The 9,220-nt window shown below is 42.8% G+C and overlaps 2 non-coding genes across 2 annotated transcripts; one reads left to right on the top strand and one right to left on the bottom strand.

Moving 5' to 3' along the window:
• The first annotated feature begins 3,367 nt into the window (after window positions 1-3,367).
• TRNAA-AGC lies at window positions 3,368-3,440 on the top strand. Its single transcript has one exon. It is a non-coding gene; the product is annotated as a tRNA-Ala (tRNA).
• A 4,442-nt stretch (window positions 3,441-7,882) lies between these two features.
• TRNAM-CAU lies at window positions 7,883-7,955 on the bottom strand. Its single transcript has one exon. It is a non-coding gene; the product is annotated as a tRNA-Met (tRNA).
• Window positions 7,956-9,220: the final 1,265 nt, after the last annotated feature.

The raw sequence follows: 9,220 nt of genomic DNA on the forward strand, positions 1-9,220 counted from the left end.
CGAGAAAAGAAAAAGAAAAAGAAGAAAGGAAGGCAAGGAAAAGGAACGGAGGAAGGGAAGGAGGGAAGGAGGAAGGAAGGAAGGAAGGAAGGAAGGAAGGAAGGAAGGAGGCAGGAGGCCCCAGGAAAGGTACGAAGCTAAGAGAAAGAAAAAGAAAGGAAAGAGAAGTGAAAGAAAGAAAGAAAGAAAGGAATGCTTGCAGTGAGCTGAGATCCGGCCACTGCACTCCAGCCTGGGCGACAGAGCGAGACTCCGTCTCAAAAATAAATAAATAAATAAAATAAAATAAAATAAAATAAAATAAGATGCTTATATGGCCAATAGGCACACTAAAAGATGTTCAACAACATTAATCAGTACAAATATGCAAATTAAATCCATCAAAGATTAACAGGAAACAACAGATCTCAAATCCCCTAAATGGAGAAACAATTAGTAACACAGATATTAGATAAAGATAAGTTACTTGAAGGATCAATCGATAAAAAGATACTTGGGTTTATTTCCAGGTTTGTGTTATCAAAAAGTGATGCATTCAACAGACCATTTGAGGTAACTGCTAATTAGGGACGGTACTTCCTTCTCTTTCATCTAATGGGAGAGTGAAATCGGATTAGAACTAGAGCTTTCCTAACGAGATCTTTTCTCTCTTCGTCAGGATCCCGACTCGGATTGAAAAAGCAGAGGATGGTCACTGCCTTCCAGGTCTGAGGCCGTCTCCCAGAAGCTTCACTCCTGGCTTCGCCCTGGTAGGGAAGTTTCTGGAGGTGTTTGAAAACCTGGAAACTTAAGTGGGACATGGAACGATGTTTGTATTTGTGTCCCGGTTATAAAAACAGGCAGAAAAGACAAGTGTAGTGTGGGGGAATTAGCTCAGGTGGTAGAGCACTTGCTTAGCATGCATAGAGGTAGCAGGATCAACGCCTGCATTCTCCAGCTTCTTTTAATCCCTAGTCTACCAATGGTGTCTGATAAATACTTTCAGCGGATTTACCGCTCTTTATTTAACTCAGTGTCATCCTGTTATGTACATCTTTTTCTTTTTCTTTTTAAGGAAATGATACATAGCATTACATGGAAAAGCAAAAAAAAAAAAAAAAAAAAAAAAAGGAAGAGATTAGTCACAAATGAGTTTTGCAAATACAGGTTTTGGGGCTTCAGCTCGAAGTTAATAAAATATATTTTCGTGGGGAAACCAAACCTTAGCCTTTTGGGTACAAAATATGAGAAACAGCCTAGAAATAGTGTCCGCAGGCAAGAGCAAGAGATTTGAATGTGCCAGTCTTTTGCTTTTAATCACATTGACAACACATGGTCAGGTAGAGGATGAAAACGTGTCTTCTATCAGATTATCTGAGAGTTGGCCAGGTATTTAGAAGAGAGACATGCAGGAGAGAGGTAAGGAAGGAGTATAAGTGAAGGTGGGAACTAGCATATTAACTCTAGTGGTTGGATATACTCACTAAGAAAAGTGACATTCAATCCTTCTATTCAACTCTCTGAAAGCTCGTTCTGACAAAATGTGCTCAAAATAAATTGGGACCTAGGTCTTCCTCTAATTTCCAACACAAACCACAGTGTAAAAAATAAATAAATAAATAAATAAATAAATAAATAAATAAAATGTATTTTTGAAATTGCAACACTATCCTCTATTTAAAGAAACTACATGAGGCTCTGTATTAACAACACACAGGTTGACTTTAGCTCAGCTGGCCAAAGCAGAGCTCAAAATGCTGAAGAGAGTGGTCTTTGTGTAGGTGACTCCAGGAAGCTCTTGTAGGTCCCTGGGACGTGCCCCTCTTTCCATCCTTCTTTCTTTCCCATCGCTCAGATCTCTCTCTGACAACATTTGACTTCTCAGCATTGCCCTTTGTCAATTGTAATAGAAAGACCATGTTATTGATTACATGTTTTTCTATCTTATTTCCTTATTCATAAATGAACTCAAAAATGAATGTCAGAAATAATGAACATGTTGTTGAATTTTTGTCCCATAGGAGCAGCCTCTTTCATTCTCAGGATGTGCCCTCCTAATAAACTGGGACCATGAAGGAGGGGCCTGAAGCTGCCCCAAACCACCTGCAGCTCCATGAAGGTCATGCCTCCACCCACTAATCACTCTGAAAGTAGCGCCCCTCCACTCTTCTCCAACCACATTTCCTTTTCAGGCAAAAACATTTCTATGGGTTTGTTAGACCCTAGCTTCTAATCCTTTCTTCAGTCTTTACTGATCTGAAGCCACGCTCTCCTTTGAGGCTTCTAAATTATCCGTATAGCCTTTCTCCATTCAGCAAATTTTCATCAGGCAAAATCCTACTTGATGCTACTTATACTCAGAGAAAAATGACTATGTTACTGTCTTAAATGAGAATTCTTCATAGGTGGAAAGCAGATTTGGAATCCACTACAACTCCAAGGCAGTGGAGCTAATGTAGCTTCCCCTGGGCTACAGGGGAAGTCTTCTTCGGTGGGCCTGGGAATTGAAGAACTAGACAGGCATAAGAAGGACAAGTGTGGTGCCCAATGCAGCAAGAGAAGTGGGGAGGAAGGTGACAGGGAAGGAGAATGGCAAGGGAAGCACCTAAACAGCAGCCACTGTATAGCCTGCATCTGTTTTTCCTTTTGCCTGAGAGATCCCTGAGCTCTGTGGTGACAAATTTCCATAATTTTTCATATAAAAAACGAAGATTATAAACTATTTCTAGGCATTTTACCTGCATTAATATTAGTATGTGTACAGCATCCAAAATAGGGCCTAGACGACAATTGCACAGTACTACTACTTGTTGTGGCAGTTTCTACGTGGATCATTGGCCTCATCCACTGTGCCTGGTGCTGAAGAAGTGCTTCAGGAATGACTCCACAGATTGAGATTAAAATTCTCAAGCTTTGTCTTTCTCAGCTCCTCCAAGGTTCTCCATCGCTTTCTGAGTCCTACAGGAGGAAAGTGCTATCGAAGATGCGGCGCGCATGGCGTGAGGCTCTGGGGCTGGGAGAAGCTGCCCCACCACTTCCGGGCGGCCTTGCCTGCAAGGAGCAGGTGACGATCACAACTCTAGAGCAGGCTGCAAGAGCTGTGCCCGCAAGCCAGGCAGTTCCGGGTGGTGCTTCTCCGTCTGGAATGTATGTGCTCTCTACTTCCGAGAGATGAGGAAGGCGAAACTGGGAAGTGAGGAGAGAGATCTCCCTCATGACCTTCTTTGGAAATCCCTATTCTTCACACTGTCAGGCTCATAGAACTTTGCTCAAGGCAGTATCTGAGAAGCTCCGCCCTCAATCTTGTCCTACCAGGGGTTTGGCGGCCCAGAGTCCCGGCAGGCTCCTAATAACCAGGAAAATGGGTGGGGTGCGGCATTTCCTCAGTGGGGAATTAGCTCAGGCGGTAGAGCGCTCGCTTAGCATGCGAGAGGTAGCGGGATCGACGCCCGCATTCTCCAGCTTCTTGTCTGGTTTATGTCTCTTGGTCTGTATACTCCGTTCTTTCTCCTGCTGACGACGTCGGTGCTTCTTAGCTGGGAGAAGATCAGAAGAACCCGCCGCCTCCCTGGAGCCCGTGTTTCACTGCTCCACATACAAGAGTCTTGTTGCCCCTGCTACCAGCCTTCCTTCTTTTCCACTCCTGCCTCAGGTTTGGCACTTCTAGGTACTCAGGTCTCAAGGCAAATTTCCCGTCTTTCGACAAGTACAGCTAAAAGTGATGCCACACAATCTCTCAGTTCCTGCTATATCTTCACAAATATCGTCTCCTCCGGAAAGTACGTCTTTAAGTTATTCGTTTGTTTTTCTCTCCCCTAGGTTGGGAGCTTCCTGAGTACCAAAACACTGTCTATGTAGACTGTGCTCAACTCACTTCATCCCCATGTGTAGAGTCAAGGTTCTACAAAATACAGTTACTGCCTTGAACAGATGAGGTGGGTGGTATAAGGAAACTGGGAGATAAAACACAAAGCAATACTTAAAAACATTATCCTGCCACATTTCTCAAATCTTAATAATAGCATTCACTAATGTATTTTGGTTTTTCTTTGTGCTTTCTCCATATCCCCTTATTTATTTATTTATTTATTTATTTATTTATTTATTTATCTATCTATCTATCTATCTATCTATCTATTACATTTGACTGACAGTTTTACATTTTTTTTTTTTCTCAAATGACCAATCAGATTTTGCTATTTTCTAGTTAATTCCTGTGTTTCCTTCACCATTCTATTTTCTGGTTTTCTATCGGGCTGCTGATCTTCTTCTTCTTTTTCTTTCTTTTTTTCTTCTTTTCCTTACTTCTTATATTTAATGCACTGGTTTCTTCTAATGTTTTGTAACTTGGGTATTTAAAGGTATAATTTAAAATTAGAAAGCAGTTTCTACAGAATCCTTAGAAATATGTCATTATAAGTCCCCATTTTCATTATATTCTAAGGAGCTTGAAGATATACTTTTGATTCTTTTCTAAACTGTGCATTTGAGAATCTCTTCATGTTTACTTTTATGTTCATTCTTTCAATGTTATTTTCTAAATTTTGTGTATCATTTTCTTTATCAACGCATAAATATATATATTCACATAAATATATGAGTTATATATACATGTATTTATGAATGGCAGCTGAACCACACATTAGTGCTAATATTGGTGTATTAATAATTATTGGTTTACCAATTGCAGCAAATGCACCACAATGATGCAAGATGTTAATAATAGGGGAAATTGTAAGAGAGGGAGAGTGATGGAGTTTATGGAAATTCTATCTATTCTGATCAATTTTTCTTTAAACCCAGAACTTCTCTAAAACATAATGTCTATCAATTTTAAAAACTAATATCAATAAAAGAAAGACCAGGGACCTTTTATGGATGAAAAGAGTCTTAAAAAACATAAAAATCTGTAGATTTTAGTTTATTATTTATAATCAGCCATTAAGAGAAATTTTTTTTTTGTATGGGTGACAATCAGAAAAAAACTTAATATTAGATCATATTTATGATCTATTACCAATTTGTTAACAACAAGTACTTACACACATACAAACATGGTCCTAAAATTTTCTAGTTCTCTCAAGCGTTGATTTCATCCTTATCTCCACTGCCGAGTTCAAGAAAGCGAAATGTGTCATGGGTATCCCGCCTTTCCAACCTTCCTTCCAGTTCACAACCTAGTGCAGTCTACTTGCATGGGATATTTCTTTTCCATCACAATACTCTGAGATAACTAAGTCAAGGGAGGTTTGAGTAGCCCTCCAGACCCTCCAGATTTCAAAGGAAAGTCCACTGCTGCTGGTCTAGGGGAGCTGATGGCCTATTCATGGATGAGATGGACTAAGGACAGTGGGAAGCATAATGGACCAACAGTATTGTTGGAGGGGACTGGGTGAGGAAGCAGGAGCCTAAACAACACTCTCCAGACACTGCCTGAACACTGACTCCAGACCGGTCTTGTAGCATCAAAAATTACAGCTAAATGTTGATTTCTTTCTGGTAATTATTTTGTTCAGCAACTTGGAAAAACGAACAAAAAATTATCTCATTACCTTTCCTATCTAAAGTCTGAAATATTTCATTAAAATTTTAAAACTTAAAAAAAGTGCTTATTAGGCCAGGCTCGGTGGGAAGCCGAGGTGGGGGCGTGGCGGGGTGGGGGATGGGAATCACTTGAGGCCAGGAGTTTGAGACCAGCCTGGCCAACACGGGGAAACCCTGTCTCTACTAAAAATACAAAATTAGCTGGGCGTGGTAGTGCTTGTCTGTAATCCCAGTTACTCGGGAGGCTGAGGCAGGAGAACCTCTTGAACCTGGAAGGCGGAGGTAACAGTGAACCCAGATCGCACCACGGCGCTCAAAAAAAAAAAAAAAAAAAAAAAAAGTACTTATTGAAATTTTTAAACTTAAAAGTGCTCGGACATACAAATAAATCATTTTATCTATATACATGGTGTTTGCACTTATACATGTCTAGACACCCTAGGAATGGTGGTACCGTGGTGTGAACATGGAGCCTGGAATGGACAGCCCCAAAACCTCCTCCTCCTTAACTGTTGACTCATCAGCAGTCAGTCAGTAATCATAACTTCCTTAAAATACAAGAGCTGCAGAACATTCTGGGATATCTGTGCTAATTAATCTGGCAGTTCCCACTGTGGCTTGCCCCAGGTGTGACGTGCTCTCTTTCGTGAAATTAGTAACTACAAACTGTAACGGGAACAAGGCAATTGACCGCCTCTGCACTCTTGCCCAAAGCGTTCTCTGAGATGTTTGGTAGTTATTTGGGTCCTTACTTGAGCTTCGTGGCTTTAAAACTAAGGGAACATGGCATTTGTGAATCTGAAAGACTTGTGATAATCTTCTCATTTCCTCCAGGCTGTGTGCATCACTTTGAGTTTGCGGAGGGAACAGCCCTTTCTCAGGGCCCCCTCATGTCCTGAGTATCATCCTCAGAATGTGGAGCTTGGGCTCAATTTGAAGAGGGTGTGAAGGCGAGCCAAAATGCAGGGATTGTCCCACAATGCAGTCCTGCTCTGTAAATCCCTTCCTCTGACTAGCTTGATTTTAGGCTCTGAGAATGGATGGGGTGGGATTGCTCTTCAGTACTTTCTGCTGAGACATTTTTGTATATTCATTTCTATCTCAAGGAGCCTCTATAACAAAGGAGAAAAAACTGTCTCGGGTTCTGTGTGTGGCACATGAGTTTGAAGGATTTCTGAGACTATTGTTCAGGACTGGCGTTACAGATGAAGCGCCAATTAGATTCAGGACCAGTGATGATGGGATCCCTGACAGGCGGGTATAACACCTCGTTGAGGACAGACTGCCCACCACTCTCCTTCTTTCTCTCTTTCTGAATTTATTTTCTATAAATTCCACTGGGTATCAGAACCTTCCTTCGGCTGACTGGCGCTTTGCAATTTCCTCTCCAAGCCCGGATCTGTTCCCCCAAATTCTCTCGTTCCCGCTTCTAGCTTCTCTTTTTAGCTTCTCTAGGTTCGCGTCATCGGCTTTCCTTGTTTCCCAGGTTGAATCCCCAGTTCCAAGCAGCGGAGAGGTCTTCTTGTCATAAAATTAACTTCCCTCGGCTCCTGTAACCCTCCCACCCGCCGTGTAGCACTCTGCATCTCTGAGAAGAAAGTGACCACCCCAGCCCAGCACAGATTTTCTTCGTCTTTGAGCACCTGCTCGGAGTTCCCGCCCCTGGTCGCTCCTCGGTTTTCCCTCATCGCACACACACAGTCTGTTGGATGTTGGTCAAAGATATTGCCAGTCCCTGCCGTGGGAACCATTTGGGGGAAAACAGATCCGATTTATTATACTTCAAAGATGCCCAGTGATTCCCTGTCGTCTGCGTACCATAAAAATAAGAAGATCAATGTATTCGACATCTGCACCCAGGCGTACAGCTCTGAGGTGATCAACTGGGAAGCGACGGTTGCCCACCCAGAGGGAAGAAAGGAGCAAAGCCGGAGAATGCGAACGCGGACCCTGCAGGCCGCTCCCTCCCAAGTGAGCTGGTTACAAATTCCGCTTTCCCCAGCCCCTACCCCGCTATTGGCTATTTGAGGCATGCGGGAGTTTTTTCCGGACTAGAAGTCTCGTGTTCCACCTGGTCTTTCGGGGCCACTCGACATTCCTGAGCTCCACCCCTGCCAAGGTGGAGCCAGCACAGGACTTCAGGCGGAGTCTCCAGACTCATCCAGAAACAGCCACTGCGCGGAGCCGGGAGCGCGTGTCGAATGAGCACCCATAGACAGCTACTGTGGGAAAGCTCTGCGCCCGACGCAATTCCACTTGCTTGATATTTTAGAAAAGAAGCAATTATACCCCAGCTGTAAAGGGAGTGGGAATTACAGCTACAACAGGTACCCGGAAAGTAAACTTTCTTTGCAAAAGCTGCCCTCTCTGAGGCTCGAACTCAGGACCTTCAGATTATGAGACTGACGCGCTGCCCACTGCGCTAAGAGGGCGACGAAATATGGGGCCCGGCCAGATTCTACAGGAATTTCCTAATTTCTTTCCCCAGGTGGGTAATTTTGGGGCTTCAGTTTTCTTCGCCCAGGGTCGCTAGTTCTCCAAGATTCTTTCCAATAGGCACGCGTAGGCTCCTTTTTAGCCCATCGGAAGAACCTCACACCCGGAAGCCATAGCGTACTGAACAATTATGCCTGACCTCATTTTCTATTGATCTGGATCTTCGTCCCCTCAGATGTATTAGGCAATATTTACTGTCCACAGTTTCCTTAGTTGGGATAGCGGACTCTCACTAAATCGCAGTTGAATGAATGAAAAGCTCCCAAACACGCCTGTAGTTTACACTTAACCTGTCTTAATTTAAATTTGCATTTCCACTTATGTCACCTGAGATATTCCCCTCAAAATACACCAACTGATTTTATGATGAGTCTTCATGTTCTCTTCACCGCTATGTTTCAAAAACCCTATTAAAGATTTTATTCCCATAATTTCATTGAGTCCAGTTTATTGCCATAAATCTATACATCACTATTCCCATCTTACTGATGAAACTGAGGCTCAGCAGAACTAAATCCACAGCTGATAAGGGGCAAAACCAGACCTTGAAAGCAGATTTTGTTTCCAAAACGTGTGTTGTGCTCTTTCTCCCTCTAGATCATGTAATCTCCCCTTTTCCTCTCCACACCACCACGCTCATTCGTTAAGCAATTAGTTACAGAATTTTAGATTCGTTGGTCCATTCAACAAACATTAATTCACCATCTGCCTTGTACCCGGCATTTATGTTCTATATTTCCAAGGCATCCTTGGCCCTTTATCCCTCACTTCCCTACAAACACCTTGAATCATTAGTTCTCAAAGTGTGGTGCCCAGACCCACCACATAATTCTTGAGGACACATTCCATTTCAGGTACTGTGCTACCTGAAGGCTTTGAGGATTCAGAGGAAATTGAGCCATCCCTGACCTCAGGAACTGACAGGACAAACTGTCCTGTCCGGTCCAGTTCCTATACTCTCAAACTTCCGGATTCTTATAAATGCATCCTCCTAAATATTTTATTTTGATACTGTAACTCTTCTGCTCTGTACTAGTTTGCTAGGGCTGCCATAATAAATATCATAGACCGAGTGGCTTAACCCACAGAAAATTTTCTCAGTTCTGGAGGCTAGAAGGGTTGTTAGCTTTGGTTTCTCCTGAGGCCTTGCTCCTTGGCTCACAGGTGGTCACTTACCTTCTCGCTGTATTCTCGCATGCTC

This window comes from Rhinopithecus roxellana, chromosome 4 (assembly GCF_007565055.1).
Source record: "Rhinopithecus roxellana isolate Shanxi Qingling chromosome 4, ASM756505v1, whole genome shotgun sequence".
In the NCBI taxonomy this organism is placed as follows: Eukaryota; Metazoa; Chordata; class Mammalia; order Primates; family Cercopithecidae; genus Rhinopithecus; species Rhinopithecus roxellana.